Below are 15,037 nucleotides of genomic sequence, written 5' to 3'. Positions count from 1 at the left end.
ACTGGCCATAGCATGAGCCAAAGCAGGGAGAGCAGGGAGCTAATCCATCTGACAGGTAACTGTAAAACATTTTCAGCCATTTTACTTGCTTGCTATGGCCCATTACATGAGACCTATTGCTGATATAAAAGACAGAAACAGGGCAGAAATGTACTCTTCGGTGTCAGACCTAACTTGGAGGATGTGTTCCTTAGACACCACAAGCCTCGTGGGATTATGCCATAAACATGTTTGAGCTGAGGCAGTGCTGCACAATCAGATATGAGGAACACGAAGAGCTGTTCTGTGCAATGCCTCGTGTCCCAAACATTTCTATTATTTCCTTCGACTTGTGCTCTCCAGCTGCCCTGCAATGTGTTTTTGACAGCTCTGTTGCCTGGCAGCCACTTTGTCACAGCTCATGATGCAATTACAGAGAGAGATGTATCTGCACCCAAAAGAATAATGGATCCTTCGTGTGTAGGATTTACGAAAGGCGCACGGTCTTTGACTGAGTCTATAGACACCGCTATGTCACAAATAACAATAAGGTAACTCAGTAAAGCATGTCTTAATGCGACAGACTGGGGTATAAGCAGAAGTAATTTGATTATGTTCACAAAGGATAAAATCGTGCCAATGCTCAGAATATGTTTCATTTATTTTAAGCCAAGCAAGGTAAGCGCACCTTGAGAGCAGTATCTAAAGAGAAGTAAATATGCTCTGCAGGACATTTTAAATAATCAGCTGCTTGATAATATCATTTGGACAAATAGTGATCACAAGAGTGGAGTAGGTAGCAGTTCAGTCTTTCTAGTTTGGATCATCTAAGTTCTTTGGAATATCACGATAGCAATTGTCTAGAATTCAACAGAGTTTTGTTCTCCCACTTTCAAAAGACTTTCTATAAATATAGGGACATGTATGTTTAAATCAATACAGGATGGACTCCGGAGAGCTAAGCAAGTCTACTGAAGCTTAACAGATGTGGGGCCTGAGAGTGTCTGATTTTTTGTTTGGATGTTTGCTTCTCTTTCAGATAACACAATCAAAAGAAATCCTGTGAAAACAATACAAGCCATTTCATGCCTGTATGTGCTTAATATCAGTTCTTCAGTGGGTGATTACAAAAAGAATTACACGGAATCAGAGAGTTTGTTGCAAAACATAGTAAACACTTATTTTGGACTGTAAATATTGAGAGTTCCTGACTCAGTCCCAACTAACAGTAGGTATCACTTTGTTTTTCTCCTGCACTAAGTGCAGATAGATGGTGCAGGAGAAGAACTGGGATGCATAGGGGTGAAGGGGCCAGATGACAAACTGTGATTCTGAGCCAGCTGCTTGCAGCAGGCCTTTGGAATACCTGTTCTGACCTGGCAGGAGAAATCAATAAGAAAGCAAACTTTTCCAAAGCAGCAGCACCCATCGTATTACAACACCCATCATACAACCAGCCATACATCGCTCTTCCCCAGATGGTCGATCCTGCTGGAGAAGGAAGCAATCGTTTCCTACCTGTTCAGACAGTGTACTTCTTCCCATCCCTCCAGAAAGCAAGCATGGCTGTTCCCCTTAACACCCCCTCACCCCTCACACAAGGGCACCATGGCTGCAGGCACACACAGCAGGATGCTGGCGCCTCTCCCTGCAACCTGCTCTGTTTTGGAAAGTCTTACTCCAACTTGAAAACCAAGCTGTTCATCTCTCTGAGAGTTGCTAGGAGTCCCATTTTGGCTGAATAACTTACTGCAGACTTCTGAGTTTTCCCTTTCACCTCATCAGTGGGATCCTAATTATGTTTTAATTATTACTAACTTACAGTGGGTATGTCATATACTTCAAGGAGCTGGCCAAGCTGTAGATGGCTCTTTGTTGCAGGGGAGTTGGACTAGATGACCTTTGAGGATCCCTTCCAACTCAAACAATTCTGTGATGCTGGTCATCTCTACATTTTGTGTATAAGTCTTTGATTTTGTTTCTCAAGTTTTGGTTTGTTTGTTTGTGAGCGTTTTTAAGCATCATTTTGAATTGGTTTAGCACCATGTCATTGCCTAGATCAAATAGATGATGAATTCAGCTCAAAAGCACTGCTTGCAGCATTTCAGAGATGTGAAAGGCCTGCAAATCATAACATAAGCTCAGCTACAGAGAGATCCTAACCTGGAGGAAACAGGGTGTGACTTGAAAGACAACTGAACTGGAGAATAACTGCAAAAAAGAGGGAAGAGGTGAAAGATAAGGAGATAAATGAGTAGTTTAATGATTCGTGTGACTCAGAGCTGGAAGGGCTGAGGCTGCTGGTATTTACACAACCTCCAGCTTTCTCCTGACAGCCCTTTAATTCTCTCAGTGCAGCATCCAGCCTGCTCTGCAGCACCCTACAGGCCTATATCACTGTAGGGTGCTGTTTTAGGCTTCAGGCTTCAGAGCCTGATGCATCTTCTTAGGACAGCTTATCCCGTGCCATGCCAGTCACTCATGCAGAGAATTAGGCCTCACTCCCCACTTGTGGCCCTTTGATGCTCAGAAATGAGGGAGCTCCTGAGCACCCTGAGCCTCAGAGCCTGTCACAGCTGCAGCTGAACCCCTTGTCAGTGGCCATGGGGCTGGCAGCTGGGGTGGGGGTTTTAGTCATCCTGAAGAGATATCTTCTTGCATTTCCTTTTGTTGTTGGGTCCTTTTCAAGGATCATGTGGCCCCGGTGACAGGGGGGTAGGCTAATATAAATACAGCCCAAAGTATTGTTTGATACATAGCAAAACTTTTGGCTCAGTACAAAGAAAAGGAGCAACATGTTTGCTTTGGTAATTGTGATTGCCAGAGCTAATGAACCTGACTTCAGTTTGATTTGTCTTTTTAACATACTTGGAAACAGGGGACCTTATGACCCCTTCGGGAAATTAAAACCCTTAAAGCTCTCACGTTGGCCTTTTCTGTCAAAGCAATGTCATTGAGCTATTGCTTTTATTGGCTAAAATTAAACTCCAAAGCCAGTAAGATTCTCAGTGGAATTATTCAGTATTTCTTTTGTTTGTTTATCTAAACACAAATCTCAAAAAAAAAAAAAAAAAAAAAAAAGACACAAATCAGTATCTTTTAATTAAAATATTAAAAAAGAAAGAGAGGAACAGATGAACCCATGAAATCTGGATTTTTTTCTGCAAGATGCCACCAAAAGCCAGGTTTGTTTACTCCCGGGCACCACAGCATATGCATGAGATTTTCAAATGATGTCATTTGTGAGAAGTTTTATGTACTTTCACAGCAGAGATTGTGTGATTTTGAAAGACACAGCTTGCAATTAGGTGTGAAATTCTCATTGCAAGTTAGTGGAAGACCTCCCCTGAATGACTGATTTTTAATCTGCATATTTATCTTTTCTTCCTTAGCCATTATATTCCACATTCACATTTAAAATCATGTTTTCTGCTTTAATTCATGTTTGTTTTTCCTTTCCATAGTTATAAATGTGAGGATGCAGATCTTGATTTTACAGAAATTGAGTTTAGGACACCGTGCTGTCTCTTTGTACATCTGAGACCTCTATATGAATCTTCAAATGCTTAGGCCTATATCAAACGCATTTGGCAAAGGTATAAAAATCCAGCCCTCTTACATCCTTAAAAGTATTCTGAAACCAGGCAGTCAGCTAGGAGCAATTGTTAGTGCCTCTCTGAGGTAAAAAGTGCAGCATCTCATATGACACAGTGGAAAATCTGGATAGGATCATAACATCAGGGCACAAATCCATAGAAAATCAAGCTCCATTGATTCTCCCAGTCACAAAACCACTACAGAACTGTGATGTACACATCCTTGTTTCTACAGTATATACATCCCCACAATATCCACACAGCTTTCCCGTTAGCCAGCTACCTTAATGTGACAGTAATGACTTTTTCATGATTATATTTTCATCTGCAAAAGGATATTTGCATATAAGCACATGTATTTAGAAAAGGGCCCCTCTTGTTTTGCTAAGTACGCTGCCAGTATCTCTCACTGCTTTCATGTGAACAGACCTTCACCCCACATAATCTCTTTGACGAAGGAAAAATACAAAAGCACGTGCCAAATATTTTGAGTTTGCAGCGTTAACCTGGGTCAGTGTTGACAAACTGTTCCCAAGGATGGTAACATCAGTAAAATATTTTCATTCCAGTTTCTTGAGAGGTTGGAAAAATCAACAAGAAGATATCAAGAGACTGGTTGCCAGAAATAATATTACGGTTTGAAACACATGACCATCTCCCGTCTTGTGAGTAATGAAATGCTTTAAAACATTTTCTTTCATTTGGTTTGTTTGCATCGTGTTCTGTTTTTTGTTTTCTTTTCAACATCTTTGCTTTTTCCTGCTAAATAAGAGCAGCACAGCTGTCGAACAGAGAGAGTGAGGCAGATGACTGGACCAGGAATTCTGATGGGGCTTCAGAAGAATCTCTGCCTGTACAAGGGATACTGTAGGTTTGCTCAGTGGCTTGATAAGCTCCTCTGGTTTTATTAAAGATAACATTTCCTCCTGTTAGAGGTGGTTAACTACAGCCAAGGTAGCTCCATCAGAGTTAACAGGGCCACGGACAAGTCCAGATGGCTTTTTCATTTGCCATTTGGAGGCTTTGCTCCAGTGAGTCTGCAGGTCCACAATGTGTGCAGTAGCTTTAAGGTCACATGTGTGATGTCCAGGAGTCAGAGCCAAGGTAGGAACAGTCCCGGTTTTGCATCTGTCCACAGCAAAAGGTCAGGAACAGATTGTGTCCCCTGCATCTGGCAGTGCTGCTGCACAGCAGCTAGTAGCAAACATTCACAGGCAGTGTGACCTCCAGGAGACCAAGTGCTCACAAGGTGAATATGTGCCTGCAGTTTAAGTGGCTTTTCAATGGACCCACACAAGGGCACTTTGTGTCCAGCATTCTGCTCTGATGAGCCCTCAAATCTCTATCCAGTAGTCCTCCTAGGATTCCCCCATAAGCTCTGACTGTTCAGCTGCCCTTAAGGGATAATATTTCCTCATTAGAAAACATATTCAAAGGAAACCTTCAATTATTTTTGCGATGATCTGATCAAGGAAGTAGTAGACAGCAGGGATGGAGAAAGATGGGTGAGTGACAAGAACATCTCTCTCATTGCTGAGATATCCAGAGTACCCGGAGAAAGGTAGAATTGGGCTTTGTCCTCCCTACCTTTTCAGCCTCTTCAGTTTTACAACACCCTGGATACATCTGAAAGACAGTATGAGTCAAAGAAAGGCAAACCAGTGTGCTTGGCCCAGTGGAGAGGGACCATCCATGAGGGTTATGGATGTTTACTTGTACAGGGGAGTGGGTGTCACTGAGAGCGTCAGCTGCAGAGGCTGAAGATATTATGCTTTTTGATCTTGTCAGGTGTGCTTCTATGCCAGAACAGTACTAGCTCTGGGGCGTGCATGTATTTAGCTGCCTGGAATGTGCAAAGGTCAACTGGGAGCACCCAGAACCATATGACAGGACACCTACAGGCCAGGTCCCTGACAAACCACATCAGCAGCCATGCAAAAACCAGCCAGAGCAGTAAATGCATAGCATTCTTCTGGACCTGTGCACAAGAAAAACGTAAGATAAATTTTCTTTGCCCATGAGAAAATACTGATCTTTCTCACTGAAGCCCTGGAAAAAAAGACCTTTTTTGTACTCTGACTGTGAAACATTTGCAGTGTTTTCTGAGCCTTGGATACACTACGATTGTAAACAATGTTATATCTGTAACTGTAATGAAATAAAATTATGAAGTCATATAAAGGTTAAGCTATTTCTAACAATGCACTAAACCAAATTAGCCTAATTGACTAAGTTGATGTTAAACTTATTAACTTATGGACAAGCAATTCCTGGGCTATCTAATGATGTATTTAGCTAACCACACAAACAACAGCATGTATCAAAGCAAAATTAAGACAGACATTCTGCCAACAGGAGGACTTGGCTAAACCAATACATTTGTAGCTGAGTCTAATTTTTGAATTAGAGCTTCAATAACCTTATGGCAGTCTGCCTAGACTGTTGTGGTTAGACAATAGTAATTCTTCCCTTTTCTTCTAACATTTTTACTCATTTGCAACACAATTTGTGAAGAATATAACTTGAAAGCTAGCCCAGCAAGACACATCACAATTAACACTCAAACCTTTAAGATAATAATTAAGAGAAATAAACATATATGTGGCCTCATCGACACAGGCAGATGTTTACAACCAAATGCTTATCTCTAAACACTGTCCTCGGCAGTACTCCTAAAGAACCCTAACAGGCATGAAGAAAAAAATAAGCAAACAGAAAAATATTTCAGTAGATATTAGAGTTTCTGCTTCCCAAATCGTGCAAACCTGTGTCTGTTTCAGGAAGACTGGCTTGATGTTTTGTTAATGTATAAGTAGCTTGCTGGTAATGACAGAGCAGTAAATTACTCTTACTGGCTTGCAGTGGTTCCATTTCTAGCATTGTTTGGTTCTTCCAACCTCTTAGAAATGGAGAGAATAAATAAGTGGTTGGTGTGCCTTCCCATGGTGTTTCAACAAGCTGGTACAAGGCACCTTTTGCAGGAAAACTTCTTAAAAGAGAAAAAAAGAAGAGCGTATGTGGTTAGTGAAAGCTGATAAAAATAGGATGAAATACAGTGAGTCCTTCTATGATTATATTGGGCCTGTACTGCAAACCAAGAAAATCTTCCTAGTGGCTTTTATTGGTGCTTGCAGTAAGTACTGATTACTCATTAAGTAATTCATGGAAAATTCTATTTTGGCAAGCTAGAACGCTGTCTGAGTGTGAAATTACTACAACTACGTGGAACATGCAAAATCATACGACTTGGCCTGTGAGCTCCACAGACAAAGCTGAGCCAACTTTGAGAATGTCTGAGAACTTCTCACTTTAGCTGAGAGCTCCTAAGCACCTCAGATCTCATTAAAGAAAACAAACAAACAAATTCATTTCAGAAGTGACAGAAAATGAAACAGAACCACTTGTCGTCAGATTGCTCCTATTTACACCTAATGGATTAAATCTTTCAGAGGTTAATTTCCTGGTGGAAGACATCTACTGCTGCTTACTATAAAAACATTTGGTGCTTTCTTTCTTTTGCTCATCCCACCCGGTGACTCAATGCTGACTTTAAGCTGACTCTAAACATTTTACAAAACTATTTTTTCTGTGGGAAGATCTGGTGGTTGAAGTGAAATCAGTGTTTGTGGTCAATGTTACAGCCACAGCAGCCTGGTACAGACATGTCTGTATAGAGGCTAAAGTATTTGGTGGTGGCGGCTATCACTCTTTACCTTATGTGAGGCTTTTGTGGTTGCATTGGACATATCTTTTTCTTCACTTTCTAAGTCAGTGTAAGAGGTTATGCTTCTATCCATTTATACCCAATTCCATAAGACACAGCTCAGTGTGTCATACAGTCAGCAATAGCCTCCCTCACCATTTTTCATTTTTATTTGTTTCAAATTGTGGATTATTTCTACCCTGGATCAGTTCAGTTAAGTATGGCACAAGTGTAGCACGAAGCACCAGGGATGCAATCATTCAGAGCTACTTCATCATCCAGAGCATCCAGAGATGTAAGCACCAGGGGCTTAAATCTTGAGCAGGAAATCATTAATCCAACTCCGGAGATAAACATTACAGGTGAGGGTCTCAAGGGAAACCTTCCTATCAGCACTACTGGAAGAAGGAAAAAGGAAAAGAATGGTTTTTAAAGTGGGGTATGGTATCTTCATGACATGATGTGGTCATGTAACCACAGACAGCTCCTTTGATCCACAATGGGCACCTGCAGTCCAATACCTGATTTTCAGAGATCTCCCACTTTCGTCATATTGATTTTTCACCTTAAGGTTTTGTTTATCTATAGTGTATCTGCATGTGAAGTGACTAGCCAGGCTCCCTTTACTGTCAATGAAGAGACCGGTGTTTGTAGTTTGGATGAAGTATATCTTACAAATAACTTGTTCTCCACCCACTATAAAGCAGACCAAGGCAAGCAGCTTAAACCTAGACAGCTGTCCTTCAGACAATCTGTGTTTTCATTCACACATCTGCAAATGGGCATAAAAAGTAACTAAGGTAGGCAGGAATACTTGCATCACCCATGGCAAGGCAGATTGATCATGTGCAGCGCAAGGAAATCGACAAATAGGCATTGAGGGCTGTTCCACAGTCATTCTGTTCCTACCTGAAGCTGCACAATGTGTAAAGACCAGAACCCAATTGTATTGCTGTTTCATGTTATTGTTTCTTTCCTTTATCAAGTCCCAAATTTCCTGCCACTGAATGTTCCATGATACAAATCCATAGGCAAATACATCTGTGATTTCTAATAAGGATCGTATTGATTTCATATAAATTGCACCCAAACTGTGACTGGTAGTTATCAGCATATCAATTGTTTATGCAAAATATAGCGTTTGAAAAGCCAAAGTAAACAAACCTCTCAGGTTAACATAAGTTATGCACACCTACCTGTTCATCATCTTGAATAACAATTGCATGCCTTAATTAAATAAACAGGCTTTATCTTTTATTACATCACAAGAAAATGATACACATCTGCCTGTAAAACTATTCTGTGGGACCCACATGACAGGCTCAGACCTGAACACCTTTGTCCTAGCTAAGTTACAGGAAAACAGTAATTTTCAGGAAAGCCATATATAAGTGGGTGGTGTGTTGTTTAACCCATTCCCTGGTGGCTGTATTGTTGTGGATGAGCAAACAGCCCACAGTCTGAGGATGCTGCCCTGACTTGCTGCATTGGCCACACAGCAGGGAGCCGAGGAAGGGGGGGATAAGTCACACATTTGCATGCTGAGTCCAGAGTGTTTGAAAGAAGTCGGCAAGCAAATTCACAGTGAAATAATTCAGACATTTCATCCAGTTTAGACAACACTGTGGTGAGACTGTTGAAGTAAAGCCACCAAGTGCTTCCCTCTTTCTTCTTTAGGACTGTTACAGATCATCTGTGGCCTTGTCAGATCCTACTTGCCAGCTCAGCTATCAACATTACAGATATCACAATCACAATACCTACAGACCATCATTTCATTAGGGCATTCAGCAGAAGTCCAGAGCTTCTGTCTTTACCACCAAGACCTCGACAGAGGCACCAAGGTTTGCTAAAATGCATGTCTTTCCCAGACTCAGTGGGACGTTACCAGGAACACCACTGGCTATCATAAGGTTCTGTCTTCCTACCAGCTACATACGCCTCCATAGCCTTCTGGCACTGCACGTGTTCCCCTGTCAGAGGTATGCAATGTGAGTGCCAAATGGCTGAAAATAAAAGCTGAAGCTGTCCCACCCTCCCACGAAACCTTTCTGCCCACCTCTCACTACTGATGCTGCCAAATCTCTCCCCAAGCCTCCCTGTGATTCACAGATGGTTTAATCAGTTCTGAACAGTTAGATCTTGTGATTGAATGAGCGCTTGAAATGCAAGGCACTGCTACAAAGGGTACCAAGCATTCCCAGTGGTCTAGCAAGACTCCGAGGGCCTGGTACTTTCAACCAGCATCAAGTTTTACACACTCAGGAGAGGGCATGAGCCAAAAACAGTGAATACAACAGCTGCTTTTTCCCTACCATGATAAGCAGGTGTCACTTGACCAAAACAGCTGAGCTAGAAATCATATGAAAAAAAACTCTTCTTCAAAGGCCTTATTTGGCATGCAAAATATCCCAGGTGCATGGGTAATGGCCTGCTATCGGCTGTGGTCAACCCATCTCTGCTCTGTTTCTGAGCTCAGAGAGAAAACAATGTATGATCAAGTATAGCCTTTCATAACTGAAGTTTTCTGTCTGTATTTAGAGCCAGAACACTGATGTGAAACCATTTCAGTTGATGTGAAATGTCCACTACTCAGTAGATACTTTCTCACACTCCTGGTACTGCATTTGATGCCACAGTTACTCAGCCCCTTTCACTGAGAGACAAAGACCTGGCCCAGGGTGATGGTCTGAAATGCTCTAATCTCCCTCAGGAGCAACGCTTTCAAGATCAATGATAGAAATTTGCAGCTTTATCACAAACAACGCCACCAATATTTGTGTGAGATCAGTTCACAAATGAATGACTCATGAAAACTACATGCAGCAAGGCAGAGATGACAGGGGAATGCATTCAGAGAGACTGCAGCCACAACTCAGTGTTTCTAGCTGGAGGTGCATGTACACTTGGTCAGGGCAAACTTGCTGCTTGGGAAGTCTCTTTTGTTACCTTGCTGAAACCAAGGCCTCACATAACATCATTTAACAGTCATCCTGACTGGCTAGGGAACTCATCCCTGGTAGACAATAATTGATTTTAATAAGTCATGCCTTGATCATTTGTTGTCTGATTATAGCATGCAGCATGTCTTGGCAGGAAACTGCAATTATTACAGCATACTGCTGGTTATCTTCTCAGAAACACAGACGTGCTAAACCTTTCTACCACAAGCTGCTCTGCTGTACACAGCTCTCCCCTCTGGAAGAACACACACTGAAAGCACAACATAGACCTGTTTTTCTCAACACTTTACAAGAAACTGCAGTGCAGTTGCCCCATCAGAGTCCCGTGTAGGTGGGGAGCCATATGTATTTGTGAACATCCACACTCAGCTGAAAGACTGCAAGTGATGACAAATCGAAATTACTTTTGAAATCGATTCAAACAGTTAATTATGCTCACAGTTAAAACTTTGCTCTTTAGAATGATATTTATAACAAGTGTCTTAGTCATCCAATTAAACTGTGATTCAGAATACACAAGCTTGGGAGCCCGAGTTCCCTGCATGTCCAAAGGGAAAGGTACAAATACAAGCATATGGCTCAGAGAACCTGAGTAGATGCATAAAATCAGACAGCACAAATGTCTGTCTTGCCCTTTATTAGGTTAAAAGAACCTAAAGCCATGTTCTACTTCAGATTTATCGCATTCACATAGTTACTTTTGATACAGCAGAGAAATATTCAGGCAGAGCAAATCTGCTTGTGAATGTATTGAGAATCACAATGCTGCAACGTGCAAGCAGTAGCACGGCTGGAAATTCAGCCCACGCTTCTGCACTTTACTGGCTTGAGATAGGCTTAAGTACGCACTTACGTCCTGCACAACTGGGCCTGTAGGAACAGATCTCAGCTGTTATAACAATGGTTTTGACTCTGGCACACATCCCTGTGAGGAATTCCAGCTTCTCAGATTTCCTCAGAATATTCCTCATTTCCTGGAACATTTGGAAGGGTCACAAAATATTTTCCATTTCTTTGCCAACCTGTCTTACAGGGCAAAGAGTTCAGGTGGCTTTGTTTGATTCACTTTTTCCAGCATTTCTCTCAGTCAGGCATATGGGATTAAAAACCAGCCGACCAACCGACCAACCAGCCCAATCAACCAAAAAAACCCTCTATCATTTATTTTCTGCCTGATGACAAAAGTTAATGCTACAAAATATCTGCTTCATGTTCACTCTTTACTGTTTTCAGTAGCTACTCTTCCAGCCATAAAACTTGTAGCTGTTTTCCATCATATCCAATGCGGTACAACTTTGGGGCACCCCTATAGGCTGTTCTCCAGAGGCACAATGCTGCTGTCTTCTAGCAGCACAGCACTGGTTTGCACTAGTGTGAACAGGCAGACCAGGAGGCATCCGAAAGCTGCTGAGATTCCTACTTTATTCCTGCTGCAATGGCTGTGTCCTCCCTTCTCCTACCCTTGTAATTCTCCTGTTTTATTCCAGCACAAGCTTCAGCTTTCTGAAGAATTTAATTCTACATCCTGTTTTTTTCCAAAGAGAAGTTCATATTGTTTTGCACTTACCTGCTCCACTGATTATAGCATCAGTAGGAAACACCAGACCAGGAGTCAGCACAGTGCACCTGCTGCAGTTTCACACTCATCCAAGCAAAAGCCTTTGGCTGACACAGGAAAGTTTTCTAACCCCTTCACATACACTCAGGCTGTGGTTGTTGGTTTGTTTGTTTTTTCCCCTCACCTGAAGCTTTGTAAGTGAATTGCCAAAAACCATCTGACTTCCCTCATGCATCTTTTAAGCAGCTGAGCCAGAAAATACTTTGTATCCGAGTCTTGATGAGCAAAAGAGTTAAAACACATTGATAATGCACGGATGCACTCACAGAACTTATGTACATGGAAGTGTGTTAAATTTTATTCACTCTTACTTGGCTCTTCTTGACATGTTTGTTTATGTGAGCTCACTCTGTGCAACTCTATATATGTTTGCAATGCCATTACAAATCTTTCTCAGTGGTGTCTCTAAATGATTCAGCAGGCTACCCATTACTACCCTTATGAAGTGTCCACAGAATATATAATGACATTACCTTTTATACACGCATTAAGCCAGATTATGTCACTGGGTCCAATTAATCTTCTGTCATAAACAACTTTTTTAAAAGACCGTATTTCAAAGCTTTATAGAAAATGGTAAGAAGAGAGGTACTTAGTTTAAAACAGCTGAGCTCCCATGGCACAGGCAGTCCATCAGCTGAATCACAATAATTGACCATGAGCATGTTCTTAGCATGCCCCAGTTGCAGAGTAAAATGTGTTAGTCTAAACCACCATGAAGGTGCCCGCACTCTCCAATAGTCAATAGGCTGCAATGTGGCTATTGCAGTACTTACCACATCTTAGGGCAGGCTTAATTGTCCCACTGGTGTAACTTAGAATCTTCAGTTGGTACATGCCAGGCCATAAAGAGACACCATTCATTTTTATGAGATGAAGCTAAAGAGAAAGAGCAGGAATCAAGAACAGTCCTTCAATGTTGCTTCAAGCAATAAGGCATAATATATCTCCATCACCACACCGTGCTGGTCCAGATGGTGAAATCTCACCCTGTCATGGAATGTGAGTCTTAGGAGCATGTAGTCCACCTCAGATCTCAGCAGATTCCTAGAATTTTAATGCTGCCTGAAACAGAAAATTAACATTTCAGAAGACCTCAGTGAAATGCTATTTTTCACTTCTTGTTTTTACAGCATAAAATTATTTCATTTTGGCTACAGATACTGTTTATCAAGGTTAGGATTTTATATTACAGTAATGCTGCTACTACTGTTTTTCCTAACATTCGTTAATACAAACCTAAACGATACTTATTTATTCATCTAGTGAATCAATTTATTTGACACTAATGAGAAAAGCTGCCCAATTTTGATGAAACAAGCAGTCAGGTGATTTTTTCATCCTGATCAAAAGCTACAGCAAAATCAAAAGGATTCTATGGAAAAAAAAAAAAAAGAAAAAGAAAAAAAAAAATGATTTGAAAAAAGGATGTACTGCAGCAGGGGAAATGCCTCCTTCCTTAGCCAAACAGTGAAGCTATATATAGTGAGTAGTAACAGTGTTTATAGCAGTTAATAGCTATAAATACACGTACAACAATGCAGGTCTTATCCCTGTAGGAATCCACAGTGGTGTACTTTTACTGGTCTTGGCTTCAGTTCTTTCTCTTCAGGTTTTAGTCTTTCTCACACTCCGTTTCCTCAAAGTTGTCTCACAACCCAAAGGAGATTTAAGCAACAAAAATAAACTTGCATTACTCTTTATAAAAAAGAACTATGTTCCAAGGAGTCTCAAAGGTGAAACCAGTCTGAATAATCAGAATTTGATCATTACTCAGAGAGCTGGTTACCATATGAAAGTCCTGAATATCTTCCTCCAAGTTATCTCCATCACAGAGGAAAAGAGCAGCAGTAGAATTTACTCATAGTTCTGAATTAGCAGAAATGAAAGAGAAATCTCACCTCTGACAATGACGAAAACATCAGACCATGCTGACTGAAAAAAAACAAACAAGTAAAACGGATGTTTGGACATTCTGCGCATACATGGATGTTGTTCAAATTGAGTTTTGACGTGGATTCCCACAGTATCCTTGTATCCAAACTGAGAAGTTACAGGCTGGTGAGTTAGAATACAAATGGCGGATGTGAAGCTGGATCATTGGGTTCAAAAGACAACACTCAACAGCCAGTCTAAGTGGCATCTGGTTATGAATAGGAATATGAATGCTGAAGGGATAAGAGCAACAGGCGCAAGCATTGACAAGGGAAATTTTGACTGAATGAATGAAAAACAACTTCACTATAATGATGGTTAAGCAATGGATAAGGTTGTACAGGAAAAATAAAAAGCTATCTCCATAGAGATGTTCAAAATTAATTAGAGAAAGCTGTAAACAACCTGATGTAACATTGAAGCTAGCCCCACTCTGAACAGATCAGATCAGGAAACTTTCAGAAGTCCCTTTCAACATCTCTGTGACTATTTATGTAGTAAAATTAATTTCTACTCTGATATACTTCACATAAGTGTATAAAGAAAGGAAAATGAAAGCCTTAGGTCATAACCTTTTAAATCATACAATCAAGTAAAATGAAATCATTTATGATTTAATGTAGAACTACTACACAATTCTTTAATCATGCAAATGTCATCTGTGTTCCCCTTCTATACAGGTTATGAGCTATGCTTATCAACATGGTATCTGATCAGCTCCTTGTACTGCTGCTCTAAGCAGCATAACATCTGGCGCATAGCTTGTTTCATGGTTACTGGCATTCTCTTCTATCTGCTTAGATCTTGACTCTTTTTGTTAGGGACATTCACATAAACAGGATGTTTCTCTTTCTGCCTGTACTGATATCACATTGATGTGAGTTCTCCTGCAATAGCCATTTTTAGCAAGGTAACATTAAAGGCTGTGAATCAAACCTGCATTCAAAATGACAAAATAAAATGGAATCTTGTCCAGCTCTCGTTAAAGAAACTGCTCTCTGCCTCCACTTGGTCTGATAGCAGCAAATGTAATTTGCACAGCTGTTCTTCAGGGACTTATACAAAGGCTTCAGGCTCTGGGAAGACCTAACCTTTGTTTCTTCTTAGGTTGATTCTATCTCATTTTTATAAGGTCATAAATCAAGGGTAGAGAGAGAGAAAATATATTTGGGCTTTTGAATGCAAAATGAGTAAGAAAAAAAGCTGTCATTTAAAGCAAATTCCTTCTCTCCCCCTCTCCTTT

At 40.9% G+C, this 15,037-nt stretch overlaps 1 long non-coding RNA gene across 2 annotated transcripts; it reads right to left on the bottom strand.

Moving 5' to 3' along the window:
- Nucleotides 1-5,089: 5,089 nt before the first annotated feature.
- LOC107309178 (uncharacterized) lies at nucleotides 5,090-13,508 on the bottom strand. Of its 2 annotated transcripts, none has more exons than XR_014943018.1 (4): nucleotides 13,394-13,508; nucleotides 12,849-12,924; nucleotides 12,636-12,738; nucleotides 5,090-5,201 (listed from the first exon to the last, which is right to left on the bottom strand). It is a non-coding gene; the product is annotated as an uncharacterized LOC107309178 (long non-coding RNA). The 2 variants fall into 2 exon arrangements; XR_001553104.3 differs by lacking the exon at nucleotides 5,090-5,201 and adding an exon at nucleotides 6,426-6,564.
- Between the last annotated feature and the right edge of the window lie 1,529 nt (nucleotides 13,509-15,037).

The sequence above is a fragment of the Coturnix japonica genome, chromosome 2 (genome assembly GCF_054131305.1).
Source record: "Coturnix japonica strain WE chromosome 2, WE-NBRP24, whole genome shotgun sequence".
Classification (NCBI taxonomy): domain Eukaryota; kingdom Metazoa; phylum Chordata; class Aves; order Galliformes; family Phasianidae; genus Coturnix; species Coturnix japonica.
Note: the sequence above shows the minus strand (reverse complement) of the source record. Positions and strands in the feature narration are given on the sequence as shown.